We start from the raw sequence: 19,875 nt of genomic DNA, 5'->3' as shown, positions 1-19,875 counted from the left end.
GCCTTCACTTTGGCAAAGGGAGCCTCCCTCAATGTCTACACAGACTCTAAATACTCTCTCTCCCACTCTGCTATTTGGAAGGACTGCGGATTCCTTACCATCAAGGGAACTTCAACTACTGAAGCCCCCTTTATCTCCAATCTTCTTCAGGCCTCGAAGCCTCCCCCTGCCATGGGAACTGAAGGATGGCAGCTAAGTAACACCTTCTCCAGTGGGCGCTGCCTTTCCTGATCTCTCTCCTTGTTATAGGCCTTTTTTTCCAGTGCTGGCCTCCTACATCATTAGATTTAGTCAAGACCAGATTCAAAGATCTCTAACCAGACCATGAACCAACTTCTAGGGTCAGCATCGTCCGGCACATCCTGACCATCACCATTGCCTCAATGACACCCCACGCCCCTAACAAGGGTCCAGATGCTGCCCTTTCCTACCAGGAAGAAGCTACAGAGATTGATCTATGCCCCTGTCTTCTTAAGGGGCCCAATAACAAATAAAAAAGGGGGGAAGTAAGGTCCTTGATTAGCATCTGGATGGCCATCTTAAGTGACAGGCACCATTTTGAGAAAATTTTCACTTTCCCGCCCAAGGGCATTTCTGAGAAAGACTCACCACTCCCTCATACCAACCTAACTCTTCACTGTCCGAATTAGGCATTAGGACCCATCGGCTCGGCTTGAATCTCTGAGCCTGCCCCATAAAAGTCCTGAACCCCAAGCCTGTTTTGCCTGTCTCCGTCTGATTAATAAATAAAGGAGAGATGGCCTTTATTTGTCAGCTCTGACAAACAAGCTCTCGTGTGTATCTCTGTCTGGTCTCCTTCTTTCATTTCTCACTGCCTGTCTCCTGGTTCCTTGCTTTCCTTTCAGAGGGGAAGGGAACTGACGCAGGCATTGGCTTTTCACCATAACATTTTTATAATTTCATTTCACAAATAGGTCTGATTTTTCCTCACCCTGAAGCCATGCTGCTCTAGGTTCACACCAGAGGTGGTTCTCCATCTCATGGTAAAGGAAATCAGGGGAACTGCACAGACCTAACCCGAGGACATCACTAAAATCAAAGGGATAGATATTCAAATATTTCATGTAAAATAACAATTAGATAGGAGAGAAGATAATATTAATGGGCACAAGGCACCGACCGTGAACCAGGAGCTTGCCCTGCTCTCCCATAAGGACACAAGCCCACTGAATGAGCAGCCCACCTTCCTTTCCTTATGAGGGCAAAAGTGCTACTGAACCAGCTGCCCACCCTCCTCTCCTTCTAAAGACATAAGTCCCATTGAAACAACAGCTTGCCCTACTCCCTTATGACCCCATCTTAGGTAATTACATCATACTATTGCCACTTCTGAAAAAAAAAAGGCCTATTCCTATGTGCAGGATTAGAACCTGTACAAGAGCTCTGAGAGATATAATTAAACCAAACTTGCTCTACTCCTATTTTTCTAACTGTTTTTATCCATAGGTTTTGAATTTTGACATACGACATTCCTACATCCATCCATATAATCATCTGACATCCTGAGCTTATCAGTGAAGCGCATATCTTTAGTGGGTATGGTCTTGCCAAGTCCTGATGCCCATGACCCAATAACCCTTCACTTGGTCACCTCTTAACAATTCTACCAGTCAATATCAGCACCCTGGGGACAAAGCTGCCAATACACGAGCCCTCTGTGGGGGAAGGAGGGGGTCACTATTTCCTTAATAAGCTGTTGATGTCTTCAGGCTCTGTCATAATTAATATTCCATTTAATATTTGATTTTGAAAATTTGTCTCTTATTTCCTTCATTGATGTTGTTAAAAATTTGTGGACTTTCTTATTCATCTCAATCAAGCAGCTCTATCTCCCTGATTTCTTCCTTTGTCTCTATTTTCAATCTAATTAATCTCTGCTCTGATCTTCATTAAATCTTTCTTCTGCTTGATTTTGGTTTATTTGTTCCTGAAACCCACACCCCACTAATACCCAAGACGTCCCAGGTGGTAAAAATTATTGTTAACTTGTGCCTACTCCTCATTTCTAATGTGGTATTAATGCTATTGATTTCCAAGTACTGCTTTAGATGTGTTCTGCAAATTTTTAAATATTGTTTTTCATTAGTTCAGTGTCTATTTTATTTCCCTTTGAACTTCCTAGATTATTATAGATTATTTCGAATTTTGCAAGGTTTTGGAGACTTTCTTTTATCTTACTGTTTCCTAGTTTGAGTCCTTTGTTGTGAAAGAACACACTGAGTAATTTCATTTCTTTTATTTTTTTTTGAAATGATGTGTCATTTATTTAGAGCAGCTCATGTCAATTAGAGTTTTAGCCATTCCCCAGCACTTGCCTGTTACAATTTCTGAATACATGTAGGTTAATCTGCCAAATATTTTCAGGTATCAAACATAACCCTGCTGATCCATTTTTGTTCATTCTTTTAGGTTAACAGTTCACTTATTAATTATTTGGATTGCCATTCTTAAAATTATGAACATCAATGACAAACACAAGAGCAGATTATAATGCCATAAAAATCCCGCTTGAAGCAAATGCGAATCCAGTCAAATAAGATGCGAAATCACTAAGCCAGAGCTTTCCCATATGCCTATCAACCTTTCAAAATGGTCAAAACTGACTATACTGTTCACTTAAATTATTAGCTTAAAAAAATAGAGTGGAGGACGCAGTTCAGTGGTAGGTAACTTTGCTTTATGGCATGGGATATGGTTTATATTTACTTTTTATTTTTTTCCTTTTGTGAGTTGTGGAGACTGATATTTACTTGTTTAAAAATTAAAATTTGTATACGGATTCAATGGACTTGTCATTGAAAAGTCTAAACAATTTTTAATAACTTTGGGCTTTGGAAGACCTCATCGTATGTACATTTTAGGTATTCCATTCCTTTTTTTTTCCCCCAAATAATTGGTGTCTAAAGGACTAGAGCAGCTCACTCACATAGTGATACTATATCAAAATGCTCTGTTCCCTAAGACATTGTAGAGCACACTCTTAACACCCCTGGTATTGAGGGGAAGGAAGGGTCTATCATGATTTCCCCATAGGGTCCTCATCACATTTCTCATTAGAAGCCGGTTTCAGAGGTCTCAGTTTGTGGTCAGCTGGCTCCTTTCCTTGGGGCTCAAGGTGAAGCAGGACACCAGGAAACACAGCCATAAGGATCTTCTTTAGTGTGTATTTAAAGAACTCTTATCCTCAATACCCTCGAGGTCACAAGGTAAGAAAGATTTTCTTTCTTTCTTGTAGTAGTTGTATAATTTTACTTTTTTGGTCATGAATCCACTTACAGATAATTTTTGAGTAGGCTTTAGTGCACAGATCAAGGATTTTCAGTCTTTTTTTTCTTTGTATATAGATATTCAATTGTTCCCACACTCTTTTTTGGGAAAGACTGTCTTTTCTTCCTTGGATTATCTTTGCACCTCCAGCAAGAACCAGTTGACACACACAGGATGGTCTGTTCACGGGCTCTGTGCTGCTCCGCTGCTGTGCATGTGTGTCCTCTCCCCAGGACCATGCAGCAACTTTCTAGAATCCAGAACCCAATACTATCAGTCTTTCCAGTTTGTCCTTCTCTTCCAAAATAGTTTGGCTATTCTTGTTCTTTCATGTGTCTATAAAGAAATAAATGTAGGGGATAGGGATGTGGCTCAACTGGTAGTATGTATGCTCTCCTGGTATACGTGAGGCACTGGGTTTGATCCTCAACACCACATAAAAATAAAATAAAGATGTTGTGTCCACTGAAACCTGAAAAATAAATATTAAAAAATTCTCTCTCTCTTTTTCTTAAAAAAAAGAAATGTAAACCAACTTGCTAATTACCACTACACAAAATTTTTACTTCTGCAGGGAATTTGATTGGAATTTTGTTGAATCTATAAACCAATATGCAGAGAATTGACAACTTAACAATATCAAGCTTTCCAATCCATAAACCTCAAGTATATCGTACTATTTGTTATTTGGTTTTTCAATTTCTTTCTTCAATGTTTTGTCCATTATATGCAGATGTTGCACATATTTAGTAAGATTTATGTCTAAGTATTTCATAGGTTTTTTTTTTTAGTGTTATTATAAACAATTCTTTGTGAGGTTTTTTTGCGGGGGAGGGGCATGGGTAGTGGGGATGAAATCAGTGGTGTTCTAACACTGAGATTAATCCCAGCCCTTTTTTACTTCTAATTGTGATACAAAGTCTTGCTTAGTTGTCAAGGTTGGACTTGAACTTGCCATCTTTTCTCCTGAGTTGCTGGGATCACAGACTTATGCCACCATGCCTGTATTTAAAATGATCCTTTACAAAGATATATTTCAGCTTTAATTTATTTTTATATTTTGGTCTTATAGCCTATGATCTTGCTAAACTTCCTTTTCAGTTCATGTATGTTTTGTAGGGGTTTTGTTTTTGGAATTTTCTATAGACAACCATAGTTTTTTTTCCTTCTTTTTAAATCTGTATGTCTTTTATTTTTCTTGTCTTGCTATAGTATCGGGGGTTCCCAGTACAATATGGAGGAGGAGAACAGACATTCTAGCCGTGTAATTCATCTTAGGGGGAAAGCATTCAGTCTTTTTATTTTTTATTTATATATGACAGCACAATGCATTACAATTCTTATTACACGTTAGAGTACAATTTTTATATCTCTGATAGCATTCAGTCTTTGCCAGCAAACATAATGCCAGCTGTATGCATTTCTGTATGCAAATGCTCTTTATCTCATTGAGCTCATTTCCTACAGCTTCTACTTTGTGGAGAGTTTTTATCAGAAATTTACATGTGTCAGTCATGTTTTCATCATTGTGTCAAAGACACGTGACATGAACAACTTAAGAGGAGGAGAGACCAGGGCTCATCAGCTCCGAGTTCTCAGTGGATGGTCTGCTGGCTCCATTGCTGTGGGTCTATGAAGAGGCAGAGCATGATGGCAGAGAGGACATGGTGGGGCAGAATTGCTCAGCTCACTGAGGGCAGAAAGCAAGGAGAGAGGGTGGAAAGGGCTAGGGACGAGGAACAGACCCCAAGGGCATGTCTCCAAGGACCCACTCCCTTTGCTCAGGGCCTACCTCTCACAGCCTGCACCTCTGAACATTGCTGCCCTGGGAACCCAGCCTTCCCCACAGGAGACTTGGGGGCACAATCCAGATGCAAACCTAAGAGACGTCAGTGTTGTCAAAACATTTTTTTCTGTATCTATTGTGGTACTTATATATTTTTTTCTTTATCTTGTTGATATGGTAAATTACATTGCTTGATTTTTGCATGTTGAACCCACCTTTAATTCCTATAATAAATACCACTTGGACCTGATGTGTTGACCTTTTTGTATATTCCTGGATTGCACTGGTTTCTCACCATAACATTTTTATAATGAAACTCTTTTGTTCAGAATATTTAAAACCATGTTTGTGAAGGATCTTAGTGTATAACTTTATTTTCTTGTGATGTCCTTGTGCGTTTATATCAGGACAGTACTTGTTTCATACAATGAGTGGGGAAAAAATATCTTCTATTCTTTATTCTGAAACAATCTGTGTGAAATTCATATTATCTGATTCTTGCTTGTGGGTAGAATTTTCCAGTCAAGCCATCTGGTCCTGGAAGTTTCTTTCAGTTTGTTTGTTATGGTACTGGGAGTTGAACCTGGAGTGCTCTACCACTGAGCTACGCCCCAGAATTTTTTAGTTTTTATTTTATACAGGGTTTTACTACATTGCTGAGGCTTTCTTCAAACTTGGCCTAAGCTTCCCCAGTCACTGGGATTATGAAATGTCCCCCATGCCTGGCTTATGTTTATTATTAGGGTATTAACTACAAGTTGAATCATTTGAAGAAAATATATGGAACTGTTCTTGTTATCTAATTCTTCCTGAATATGCTTTGGCAGTTTGTCTCTTTCAGTGATTTGTTCATTTGTCTAATTTGCTGAATTTTTGGTCATAGACTAGTTCATAAGTGTCGCCTATTATCCTTTTATGGCCATTCTCTCATTCCTGATAGTTGTTTTTTGCAGTACTGGGGATTGAACTCAGGGCCTAGAGCATGGTAGGCAAGCACTCTACCACTGAGTTACGTCTCCAGGTCATTCCTGATAGTTGTAATTTGTGTATTTCCTGTTTTATCTTATTGGTCAATTTATTAATTTTTTTCAATTAATACCTTTTGGTTTTGGTCATTTTTCTCTATTTTGTTCTGGGTTTCATTCATTTCTGCTTTTAACTTTTTTCCCCCTTCCTTATGATTGCTTTTCTTTTTTTTTTCTTGCAATGGTGGTCTACTGGCACTGAATTCTCTCTTTTTATTTATTTAAAGTCTTTATCCCTCTTTTTTGTTCATTTGGTTTTCTAAATAAAATTCACAAAATGAAATGTAGTGTCATTTAGTACATTTACAATGTTGTACAATTATCACCTCTATCTAGTTCCAAGATATTTTCCTCACCCCTATAGAAAACCTCATAATTATTAAGACATCACCTTCCATTTTCTTTCCTGTAACCCCTGGAAATCTTTAGTTCACCATCTGTCCCTGTAGATCGACATCTCCAGGGTATTCCTTATAAACAGTATTATAGATATCTAATACCTTGTGTCTGGCTTCTTTAACAAAGCACAATGTTTTCAAGGTTCACTCATATTGCAGCAGGTGTCAGTAGTTTAATCTTTTTTATGGTTAAGTAATATTCCATTGTACAGGTACACCACATTTTGTTTATCTGTTTGTCACCAGTCTTTACCTCTTCCCTACTGTGTATAGTGCTTCTTATGGTTTAGATATAAGTTTTTCCTGAAAAAGCTCATGTGTTAAACAATGCAGGAATATAATGTTCAGAGGTGAAATTATTAGAATATGAGAGCTCTACCCTAATTGGTAGATTAATCCATTTTATGGATTAATAATTAAATGGATGACTGGGTGGTAACTGTAGGCAGATGGGGCATGGCTGGAGGAGGTCACCTGGGGCATGCCCTTAGGAGTTGTATTTGTCCCCAGCTCATTGCTTTCTCTCCCTCTGCTTCCTGGCTTCCAGGAGCTGAGAAGGTTCCTTCCACCACGCCATTCTGCCATGATGTTCTGACTCATCTTGGGCCCAAAGCAATGGAATTGGCCAACAGTGGAATGAGGCCACTTAAACTATGAGCCCCAAATAAGCATTTTCTCCTTTAAGTTGTTCTTGTGAGGCAGCAATGAAAACCTGACTAGCACAATGCTACATTGAATATTCTTTTTTGTGTATGTGTTGTGCTGGGGATTGAACTCAGGACTCTGTGCATGTGAGGCAAGCACTCTACCAACTGAGCTATATCACCAGCCCCTGCATTGAACATTCAATGCAAACCTTTGTTTGAGTCCCTATGGTTACACCTAGGAGCAGAACTGCTGGGTCATATGGTAAATCTATGTTTAACTTTTTGGGAAACCATCCAACCAATTACCACAGCAGCTGCAGCATTTTACATTTCTACAAGCAATGCACAAGTGTTCCAGCTTTTTCCTTTATCATCTCCAATACTTGTTATTTTCTGATTTTTTAAAAATTTGGCCAACCTAGTAAATGTGATGTTATCTCTCATTGTGGCTTTGGTTTGCAATTCCCTAGTAACTAATGATGTTTAGTATCTTTCCATGTAGTGTTGATCATTTCTATGTCTTCTCTGGAGAAATGAGTATTCAAATTTTTGTCCATTTTTAAATCAAATTGTTTGACTTTTTGTTCTTGAATTGTACAAGATGCTATCAGTTACATTCCATTCAACATCTATATAGAGAGATCTATAATATAAAAGTATGTAGAGATATAGATACTGATATAGATACACATATTCTGGATACTTAGCCTTTATTAGATATATGATTCCCAAATATTTTCTTGTGTCCTGTGTTATCTTTTTATTCTCTCAACAGTGTTCTTTGATATATACCAATATTTAATTTTGATAAATTCTAATTTATCTATTTTTTTCTTTTCTTAGCTCCATGTTTGATGTTACAGCTAAGAAGTCATCTACTAGTTCAAGGTCTTGAATATGATCTGTGATTTATTCTAAGAGTTTTATAGTTTTAGCTGTTATATTCATCCCTTTGATTTTTTTTCAGTTAATTTTTCTATATGGTGCAAAGTAATGGTTGAACTTTATTCTTTTGCATTTGGATGCCCAGTGTACTTAGTACCATTTATTGGAAAAAAATTCTTTTATCATTAAATGGTCTTGCCACCCTTGTTGAGAATCCATTGACCATAGTTGTGAGGGCTTATTTTTCGACTCTCAATTTGATTCCATTGGTCTCTATATTTAATTTTATTTCAGTACTATGCAGTGTTGGTTTCTGTGGTTTGTAGTAACTTTTGAAACTGGGAAGTGTAACTCTTTCAATTTTGTTCTTCTTTTTCAAGATTGTTTTGATTATGCAAACTCTCTTGAAATTCTGTATGAATTTGAAAATCAGCTTTTCCCTTTCAGCAAAAAATGACTAGTGGAATTTTGATCAGGATTTCGTTGAATCTGTAGATCACTTTGGGAGTGTTGCCAATCCATGAAAACAAAATGTCTTCACGAATTAAGATCTTAATTTCTTTCAGTCACATTTTGTGCTTTGTCAGTGTATAAGTCTTGCCTCCCTTGATTAACTTTGTCCCAAATATTTTATTCTTCTTGATGTTATCACCAATAAGAATCATATTCTTCATTTCCTTTTAGGGGAGGATTCAAGATGGCAGATTAGAGGAAGCCTGCATTCCTAGTCACTCCAAGGCTCAGGATTCAAGCAGCAGGATTATTGTTTCCCAATGAGGTGAGTGAAAGAGGGATTTCACTAAGCTCCAATATTGGATAATCAGAGTGTCTTAGAGACTCAGAAATGTGGGTACATTAAGAAAGAAGGAAGACTGCATCAGAACCAGGGCAATTGTGGCAGCAGCGATAGTGAGGCTGGTTCACCTCAGAGGGAGGGAGAACACAGAGGAAAACACAGCAGACAGTTCAGAATGGAAAAACAAGATCTGAGAAGCAGCGCAACCTAACTGATCCAGAGGCTGCACAGGGCGCTCGCTGGTGCCTGAGAAGGGCTCGACTCTCAACTGGGTGAAGATCCAAGGTGGGAGCTCTCTTAAGGGAGCCACAGCCGCAGTTGCTGCTGGAGCCTGGAGATCAAAGCCAACACTGCCACACTGTCCAGGCAAGCCCCTACCGTGTGGCCTAGAGTGTATCCAGCAGAGGGTGAATGAGAAGACTGCAGCTGGGGATGGGGGTGGGGGGACTCCAGTTGGAAAAGTGAAGGGGAGCCCAACTGGCTTCTCCTTCAAGTCTGCTGAGTCATGTGACCAGGTGAAGTTGGTAAGAAATGTGACCAGGCGGGTGTGAATACCCCCAGGGACTAAGCCTGGGAGGGGTGTGTTCACGGCAGTAGAACACAGTGGAACAGTGGAATATTGGGCTCCCGACCCCATGAGTAGAATTCTTGGGAGGCTTCTGAGATCCAGATTCTTGACAGAGATCAACAACTACCAGGCTCTAGAGGTGTATTGATCTAACCTTTCCAGAGCACACACCACACAGCAAAGCCCCTGAGGCCTGATTAGACCTGAGCCCCACTTGCAGGAACTCCACTCATAAAACTCTGCTGAGGCCCTACCCTGGGAGTGCATCGATTTGGTCTGTGCAGACAAACTGACAGTACATCCCACTCCGTCCTACCTCATCCTGGTAGGAAGAGAAGCTGAGAATTAATTCAAACAGCTTTGGACTTGGGCCACTCCACCTGGCAGCTCAGAGAGCAACACAAAATGACGAAGGCTTTAACAGCCCTCAGCCCTTGCTTTGCTCTCAGTACATAGCTCAAGAAGAAACTCAAAGAAAGATAGTCAGACATCGACAGGGACCTTTCATTCTAGCTGACTATTTTGACCACCTCAGTGGAAACAATTCCTTCATTTATTCATGGAAGAATCTTTGTCGTGTGTGTGTGTGTGTGTGTGTGTGTGTGTGTGTGTGTGTTCTTGCTGTGTTGATTGATTCAAGGACATATATATGTTTCTTCTCCTTCTCCTTCTCTTCTGCTTCTCCTCCTCCTTTTTTTTTTAAATAAACGTAGTTCTTTTCCCATGCTTTGACTTTTGAGGTGTAGGATATGGGGTTGTATATTTTGGATTTGTTTTGTATTGTTTTCATTTGTTTCTCTCTTTTCTTCTTTTGCTAACAGCCAGATTCTGTGATTCTCTCTTTCTCATTCCCTTTTACTGTTTCTCCTACTTTCCCCCTGCCTCATAACCATCACCCTCTACATGTCTTCTGCATTCTCCTTTTGCAGTTTTTGAAATTGTAAACTATTTTCTACCTTCCTGTCACATTTTCTTTTCTCTTACTTAATTGTATTTTACCATCTTTTAAAACAAAATGGTTTATATACTCCTGCCCCCACCGCCAATGCTGTTGTAAATATTACTTCTGTGGAAGAAATAACATTTAACACCTATCTTTTGCTTTAATGTCAGATCCACTTTATGGTTACTTATTGTTTTGGCTGTTGGCAGTTACTGACTCCAACACCTCTGGGTTTTTGTGGCAATTAACAGTGTAGATGTCCTTAAACGAACAAGTTGTTCGTTTTAAAGCTATATGTTGTTTTCATTGGCTGTAGCTATTGTTTTCCCTTATTCTGTAAGGTGTTGGGAAACTACAGGGACACTAAAAGTTCATAGGTAGAGACTCTTCTACTGAACTAAACTCAATCAAAAGCCATTGCACCTTGCTCCACACACAACTTAATGACAATCAATTTTCAGCTATACCTTAATTCAAAGAATAGAAGAGACAAAAGCTCAAACTAATGACCAGGCCCCAAGTAGAAATGACTAGAGATGGGCCCCAGATCCCACCTATGGACATCCACTGCTAAGGCAAAAACAGAGAGAATACATAATGGAGTTTTATTCAGCCATAAAGAAAAATTAAATTATGTCATTTGCAGGAAAATGGATGGAACCAGAGACCATTATGTTAAGCGAATTAAGTTGAACCCAGAAGGTCAAGGGTTGAATGTTTTCTCTCATATGCGGAAGCTGGAGAGGAAAAAGCAAAAGAAAGGTGGGTGCAGATCTCATAAAAATCATAGGGAGATCAGTAGAGGAAAGAGACCAAGGGGTGGCCAGAGGGAAGTGCTGTGGAGTGACAGTGGCCAAATGATATTACTATATTGTGTGCAAGTAGGAATATGTAACAACAAATATCATCATTATGTTACCAATCAAAACTGAGGAAGAAAAAAAGAATTTAAAAAATTCCTTATTGTATTGTTGCTAGTATATAGATTTAGGATTGAGTTTTCATTGTTGATCTTGTATTCTGCAGCATTGCTATATTCACTTATTAGCTCTAATTGTTTATTTTTGTGAATCCTTTAGGGTTTTTCTATATATCAGATCTTGTCATCTATGAATAGAGATCATTTTACTTCTTTTCAAATTTGGATGTCTTTTATTTCTTTTTCTTCCTGATTTCTCTGGTCAGAACTTCCATTACAATATTGAATAAAAGTGGTGATAGTTGACATCTATGATCTAAGGAGAAAGCCTTCAGTGTTTTACCATTGAGTTAGGTTTGCTTTTCAAAAGTGCCCTTAATCATTTGAGAGTGTTCCCTCTCATAACTACTTTGAGATATATATATATATATATATATATATATCTCACATATATGTATATGTTTGTATATATATCTAAATATATAGTATAATATATTAATATATAGTATATAATATATATTATATGTAGTATATATAATATATACATTTATATATATGTATATTTAAAAAATTTTTTTTGGTTGTTGATGAACCTTTATTTTATTCATTTATTTATATGTGGTGCTGAGAATTGAACCCAGTGCCTCACACATGCAAGGCAAGCCCTCTACCACTGAGCCACAACCCCAGACCAGTATATATATATATACATTTATATATATTAATCACAAAGACACATTGGATTTTGATAAAGGCTTTCTCTGCATCAATTGAGATGATCATGTAGTATTTTTCATTCTGTTAATGTGATATATTACATTGATTTTTGCATGTTGAACCATCCTTGCATTCTGGCATAAATTCCACTTGGTCATTGTGCATGCTCTGTGTAATCCTTTGAATATGCTCTTCAATTTGGCTTGATAATATTTTGTTGGAATTTTTGCATCTATATCCACCTATCTATATTGTTCTGTGTTTTTCTTGAAATGAACAGCCCCCCACCCAGGGCTCGCCCCCGACAGTTGTGCAGCTTCTGGGAGAGCTGGGTGCTATACAAATTGCTGAGTTGCACAGAAGCTGGACACTACAAGTAGTGTTGGAAGCCTACCTGCCACCCACTGTGCTGTGGTTCAAGGACAACAGCACACTGGGTGATTGCAGCACCAGCGAGATTGTCCTGTCCACACACAGTGTGTCCCAGACCAGGTGAGCACTGCTACTCCATTTTTTTAAGTTTTGCAGCTACCATGCAGTCAACAGACACTGACAAACCTAGGTCCACATTCCAGAGAGTCTACTAGATGCTAGGATCAGTGCCAGACCCTGGGATACTTCAGGAAGCGGGGCAGAATTTCAATGTGCCTAGGGTCTCTGAGTCAGTGGGGGGAAACAGACAGTAGTTAGAGGATCGCTCAGATATTGTCTTGAGATGTGTGGAGCCAGCAGGTGGCAGCCAAAAGAAAAAGGGCAGAATTACTGGTCAGAAGGGCTGCTCATTGCCACCTGTGATGTCCCTAAGGCTGGAGATTAGCAGACAGAGAAGTGATAAATTAGGATAATACATAATAGGGAATCATGCCCCGCCACTTCCTAATCCTTCTGTCCCCTTCTTGGCTTAGTGGAACTGCTTACAAGTGGGGACTCAGGAAACTAAATTTGAGTCCTGGTTCAGACAGTGTAACCTTGGCAAGCCCCTCTCCTCCCTGGGCTTTATTTTCCCTGTCTGTATAAAAAAGGTGGGAGGTGGGGGAGTTCTTCCAGCTCTGACAGTGAGTGGATTTCCTGGCCTGTATGATTTCCTAGGTATGTATCGGAACTGACGCTGGTGCGGGTGAAGGAGGCAGAGGCTGGCTACTATACCATGCGGGCCTTCCATGAGGATGCTGAGGCCCAGCTTTCCTTCAAGCTGCAGGTCAATGGTGAGGGCCACCTCAGGCCCCTCTTCCCTTCTTCTTTCCTGTCCCCATTCCCTCTTCCTGCTGTGTCCACCCTACCATATGAGAAGCTGGAGAGGGATCTGGAACTGAGATGGCTGGTTTTGAGTAGAAAGGACCTGCCATGTCCCTCATGGGCCTCAGTTTACCCAGCTGTAAGGGGAGGCCATCAGGCTAGACTGGAGTTTCCCAAAACCTTGTGCATTCATGTCCCAATGGCATGATTTTTCCTTTTCACAGTCCTTTTATATGGAACTACTAATTCAGTAGATATTTATTAAGCAACCACAATATGCTACACTGCTCGAATTCCTTAAGGCCTTGTTGTTGGGGGAGGACAAATATTTAACAGAAGGAGACAAGGTCAGAGCAGAGATGGGGCTGGGTCGAGGAGAGGGCCGATGTATAGGTGCCTGTGGGTCTGGTACAACCTGACTCTTATTGTGACCTAAATGAAAAATCATTGCAGGGACTTAAGCTTTGGAATGCCATGGGAATGTGTGGAGAACGGTGATTTGAATCATGGTCCTCTGACTGCTTCAAGACTATGCTGCACCGGGAGCTTCCTGTGCAAAACTGCAGGTCAAGATTGTCAAGTTGCTATGGTGATAGCTGGCCTGGGGAGGCTGCCTGTAAAGGCACAGAGCTATATCATTCGGGACCTTCTACACCACTCCTGGGGATAGAGAATTCTGAGCATAACCAGATAACCCTAATATCACGCCAGTCCTGAGTCCTTCCGATTGCCTGCTTTGCTGAAATTTCCCACAAATATTTGTTTGCTGAAATCTATAAAATAAATGTGTTGTACAAGCTCTGAGCCATTCCTTCCATCAGAGAGTGTTGTCTCACCTAATCCCAGCTTTTTCTCTCTTTTTGTGTATCTGTCATTTCTTTATCCCCCAGAGCCCCTCACCAGTGTTTTCTGAAATAATAGCTGTGACTGAGAGATGAGGTTACAGCAGTAATGACTTCATGTTTTGTCATTTAGCTTCCTAAAAATATATTTTGAAAGACAAAATTGAACCTCTCAATTGTAGATGGAAAATCAGCATCACATGTCATAAATATCAGGCAACCACTAAAATCAACTCCAAGAAAACAAGAAAGACAAATGTTATTCAATCCAGTTTCATGAATTGGGCTGCCCAGGGCTCTGAGCTTGAGGCCTGTTCTCTCTTTGTTAAAATGAAGGTGAGCAAGTCTCAGAGAGGTGTTAGGGACAGATAGCCCCCTACTGAGACTTTCCCTTTGAAGTAGCCCAGGGGGAGATCCACCAGCTTCCTCTAAGGGATTCCTGGAATTTAGTGTTCACCTGAGGTCTTCAGCCCTCACCCTGAGGGAGGCTCTGGGCCAGGTCTCCCTGAGGTCTATTTTCACCTCCCACCTTCCTCCTAATCCTGGACCTTCCCCCATGCAGTCCCTGTCCATGTGCTGGAGCTGAGCGAGAGTCACCCTGCCAACGGGGAGCAGACAGTCCGCTGTCGGGGCCGAGGCATGCCCCAGCCAAATATCACCTGGTCTACCTGCAGAGACCTCAAAAGGTAAGCAGATCCTGGACCTTAGTCTCCTAAGGTATCCCAGCAGGCTAGAAGGACCCAATGGAACTCACTAGTCTGCCCTTTCCTCTTTCACATTGCTCCAGACTAGAGCCACACCCTAGAAGACCATTCCATCACCTCCTTGGAGATGCTCTGCATGACTTAAATTGTCTCTTTCTTACCTTGACACCTGGGCTATCCTCTGCTCAGTACAGTGAAGGGTCTGTGCTCAGAAAGACCTTACCCACCCAGTAGATGTTCTGGTCCTCTGACTAGGGCTCATGGTGGTTCAGTGGCTAGAGGCAGGGTTGAGTTGAGGTTCTGTCTGTGTGACCTTAGTCAAAATGAGGAGTAGATTTTGCCATCTAGGGTTCTAGATCCTAGAAAGAGGTCATTACCTGCTGATCAGTCTAGAGAATCACTGGAGGAATCCACGTAGGTCCAGGCAGCTGGTCATAGGAGCTTGACATGCACTTCTCCACTGCGCGGTGCTTTTGGCCTCAGTCTCCACCTCTACAGAAAGGTGAGGCTGCAGGTCGATCCTGGTCTCTTGGAATAGGTGTCCTCGAGAGCTGCCGCCCACACCGCTGAGGAACAGTTCCAACGAGGGAGGAAAGCAAGTTGGAAACTCATGTGACATACTGTACCACATGGATCAGCCACTGTCCATGTGCTGTATGCTGCACAACCCGCTGGGCCAGGATGTGCAGGAGGTTACCGTGGTGCCGCATTGTAAGTCTCCCCAGCTCACCCCCACCTTGATCCTGCCATACTTGGGGACCCAGCCCATGCCCCCTTAGCGAGCCAAGTCAGCATACCCCTAGGTACACAGGAACTTTGTGAAATCCATCAGAATATGTTTCTCTGCACCATACACAATACATAATGGGCACACGTGTACAAACTCAAGTGTAGAAACCATGGTTTGAGCAGCGCAGTCTGCTTCTACAGAGAGAATGTAAGTTGGATGAACTTGAGCAGGCCTCATCCCAGGACACAGGTGTAAACTTTCTGTGTGTAGATTTGTAAACTTTGTGCTGAAGAATGCCTAATCCCAGATACACAAATAAAGGTACAGTATATGTCTGTAAGCATGTGTTCAAGCATGCATGAAGCTTGTCTCTGTGTGTAAACCCACAGAATATATATTTATAAGCCATGGACATAAGCATGCCCAGCTTCCATGCTCATGTATAAATCCCCATACATGGATACAAATAATACATGTGCAATTCCTGTGCATATGTGTCAAGTGTTATAGTGCGTGTCTGTAGGCATGTCATTGCAGCATACCATTCTTGAAAAATGTGCAAGCACATTACTTGAACACATATGCTTGCTGTACAGTGCATATATCTTAGAAGGGACACCTACATGCACAAATCTATGCATATGTGCAGTCCTAGCTGTGCACAGATGTGTTTGCATGTCTAGTTGCCCATTTTTGTGTGTGCATGCATTTGTATGAACATAACTCATTCATTTCCTCATTATCTTATTCGATGAATAGTTACAGGGACCCAAATTCTCGAGGCCAAAGGACCAGCCTTGATGCCTTCCTAGTGCCTATAGTCCAAAGACCAGGGGACAACATGGAGGGACTAAGCACTTTTCTCCTGGACACCCTGAGGAGAAAGACTGAGGGAGAAGAGGTCAGCTATGGGATTGAGGTAATGTCCTGGGGAAAAGTCCTATAGGTCAAACCTGAAAGATGAATTTAAGTTAACCTGGTAAGGAAGAGTGTTCCAGTCAGAGGAATGACTTGTGTGAGCAGGGTGGGTTATAAGAATGTAAAGGAATTCAAGCTGCCAGGAGCATGCAGTGTGTGAACACAGGCATTATCATGAGGCACTCCTCAAACACCCAGACCCCGAAATACTGACCATAATGTTTGATATGGGTTATGATCTATGCAAGACCTGGGTGTCCCTGGCCAAGAGAAAGTTCAATGTGGCCATTGCTACCTACCTCCTACTTCAGCACCAGAAAAACCAGGGGCAGGGTTTCATGTTCCAGGGGAAGCCTGTTCCTCCCATGGTTAAGCCTTAGCCATGCTCCCTGGATCCTTCCAATTCCCCTGTCCTCCCAATAAGGAGCCCCAGTGAGCCTGCCCTTCGCACCTTCTCCTTGCCCTGTGAGCTTCTTCTGCCTGAGGAGGCCAAACACTTAGGGCAGAAGCACATCAGGACGGCCAGCCAGCCACCTATTCACTTCCACTTCCCGCCTGCAAGAACCCCCACACCTGGGTTAGCCTCCCAGTCTGACTCTGGGCGACTCCACGCCAGCAGAAAGCTCTGGAAGAGGGTAACTAGGGGGAATGCTACCTGTGTCCGACAACTGTGCTGTTGCATACCACGTGTCAGCAATGGGGTGGCTCCAATGTAAGAGCAGAAACCTGCCAGATTCATGAAGTGAGGCTGCAATGAAGGGGAGAGCTGACCAGACAACACCATGTGTTGAGAGGACCCTGTTCTCTGTGGATCTGATCACCTTGCCTGGGCCTCAGTCATGTGGACTCTGAACAGCTGCAGGAGAAGATGTGCCAACCACCTCAGGTGTCTCTGCACGGGTTCCAGCCCAGAGCACTTCTGCATCCACCTGGACATCAGGAGTCTCCTCTGCCCCCACCTGCAGAAGACATCAGAGGTGGCTCCCCTGGGACACTCCCCCTGCCCTGTTCCTCTGTCCTTTCTCCCATCCTCCTGAGGTGTTTCTTAATAGTTTTTATTTTTTCAGACAAAGTGTGTAGTAAAATCATAGTTATATAAAAAAATCCTTATGATCTATAAAGGAAAATAGATTTTGATAAATTAGACTTAATTAAAATTTAATGTTTCGGGGCTGGGGATGTGGCTCAAGCGGTAGCGCGCTCGCCTGGCATGTGTGCGGCCCGGGTTCGATCCTCAGCACCACATACCAACAAAGATGTTGTGTCCGCCGAGAACTAAAAAATAAATATTAAAAATTCTCTCTCTCTCTCTCTCTCTCTCTCTCTCTCTCTCTCTCTCTCTCCTCTCTCACTCTCTCTTTAAAAATAAAAATTAAAAAAAAATAAAATTTAATGTTTCTATTCTTGGAGGGAGATGATTAAAAGTCAAACCACAGAGCAGTACAAAATGTATTTTCATGTATCTTATAAAAGACTTACAGCCAGAATATGTAAAGAAATTTTAAAATTCAATAGAATAATAATTCAATAAAAATGGGAAAACCTTTTGAATGAAGATAACATACTGATGGCAAATATGTACATCAGTAGATGTTCAATATCAGAGATCGATCTAAGATGGCGACTGTGGAACCGGAAACCACCCCTACTCCTAATCCCCCACCTACAGAAGAGGAGAAAACAGAATCTAATCAGGAGGTTGCTAACCCAGAGCACTATATAAAACATCCTCTACAGAACAGATGGGCACTCTGGTTTTTTAAAAATGATAAAAGTAAAACTTGGCAAGCAAACCTTTGACTGATCTCTAAGTTTGATACTGTTGAAGACTTTTGGGCTCTATACAACCAGATCCCAGTTGTCTAGTAATTTAATGCCTGGCTGTGACTACTCATTTTTTAAGGATGGTATTGAGCCTATGTGGGAAGATGAGAAAAACAAATGGGGCGGAAGATGGCTCATTACATTGAAAAAAACAGCAGAGACGAAGTAACCTTGATCGTTTTTGGCTAGAGACACTGCAGTGCCTTATTGGAGAATCTTTTGATGACTACAATGATGATGTATGTGGAGTCCTTGTTAATGTTAGAGCTAAAGGTGATAAGATAGCAATATGGACTACTGAATGTGAAAACAGAGACGCTGTTACACATATAGGGAGAGTATACAAGGAAAGGTTAGGACTTCCTCCAGAGATAGTGATTGGTTATCAGTCCCATGCAGACACAGCTACTAAGAGCAGCTCCACCACTAAAAATAGGTTTGTTGTTTAAGAGGACACCTTCTGAGTATTCTCATAGGAGACTGCGTCAAGCAATCGAGATTTGGGAGCTGAACCAAAGCCTCTTCAAAAGCAGAGTGGACTACATTTAAATTTGATTCCATCTAAATGTTACTCAGGTATAAGAGAAGTCTCATTCACCTTTGTCTTATACTTCTGTGTTCATTTTTTAAAATTTTTATTATAGTGTACACTATCCCAATCAAAGAATTACAGTCCACATTATCCCCAGAATCCATAAATGTGTTCCTGGCCCATTCTGTATTAGCTTCGTAGAATTACCATTACAAACAAGTTTTACCCATCCACAATATTCAAAAGAACTTGCGTTTCTATACCTTAATAGGAAAAAAGATTGAGTTTATGTTCCATTGTATGCAGGGGCATATTTTGCTGGTTTGAAAGAGTATGATGCATACAGTTTTCTAGCAATTTTCTTTGTTTCTTTTGACAGCATTATCTTTGCTGTACTCTTGCTGATGGCTGCTAGATTTTAATTTATTTGTTTCCCTACTTGATAACATTAGTGATTCTGATTTCAGTTTTCCATTTGTTTTGCTTTTGTTTTTTTCCTCATGTAACATTGGTGAAGGATCCAGGAATATGACACAAAGGTGGAATAAACATTAATTTTTATGCAAATAAATAGATGTTCAACATCAATATTTATTTAGGGAAATAAAATTAAAATCAAAGTGGAATACCACCACATCGTTAGAAAAGAAAAAAAATGGCAATTTTAAGTTTTTAAAAATATCAGTTTCTAGAACGTTCTCTATATTTGGCTAACGGAGATGCATAACGTACCCCCAAAAAATCTATTTGTCAGTTTCTTGTGAATTTAGAAAACACATATAATCCAGTATCCTAGGTATCCCAGGTTAAATGGAAATTTATGTTCACACAAAGCCTCTACATAAATGTTTTATTTGTGATCACCTCAATCTGGTAACAATTCAAATGTCTCTTAGCTGTCGAATGGATAAGCAAACCATGGTATGTTCATACTGTGAAATGTTTCTCAGCATGAAATGGAACAAACTTCTGATATAAACAATAACATGGATGAAAATCAAATACTTTATGCTGAAGGAAAGAAACCAGATTCAAAAGGCTTCATAGTACATGATTCCACTCATATGGCTTCTGGAAAAGAGAAGGCAGACCACTGGATGCCTCTCTACTGGAGGTA

The 19,875-nt window shown here is 40.7% G+C and overlaps 1 pseudogene; it reads left to right on the top strand.

Annotated features, from left to right (window-relative positions):
- The first annotated feature begins 18,012 nt into the window (after nucleotides 1-18,012).
- On the top strand, nucleotides 18,013-18,675 carry LOC144253986 (eukaryotic translation initiation factor 4E pseudogene; annotated as a pseudogene).
- Nucleotides 18,676-19,875: the final 1,200 nt, after the last annotated feature.

Source organism: Urocitellus parryii, chromosome 1, assembly GCF_045843805.1.
Source record: "Urocitellus parryii isolate mUroPar1 chromosome 1, mUroPar1.hap1, whole genome shotgun sequence".
NCBI classification, from domain to species: Eukaryota; Metazoa; Chordata; class Mammalia; order Rodentia; family Sciuridae; genus Urocitellus; species Urocitellus parryii.
This window is presented reverse-complemented; position numbering and strand designations above follow the sequence as displayed.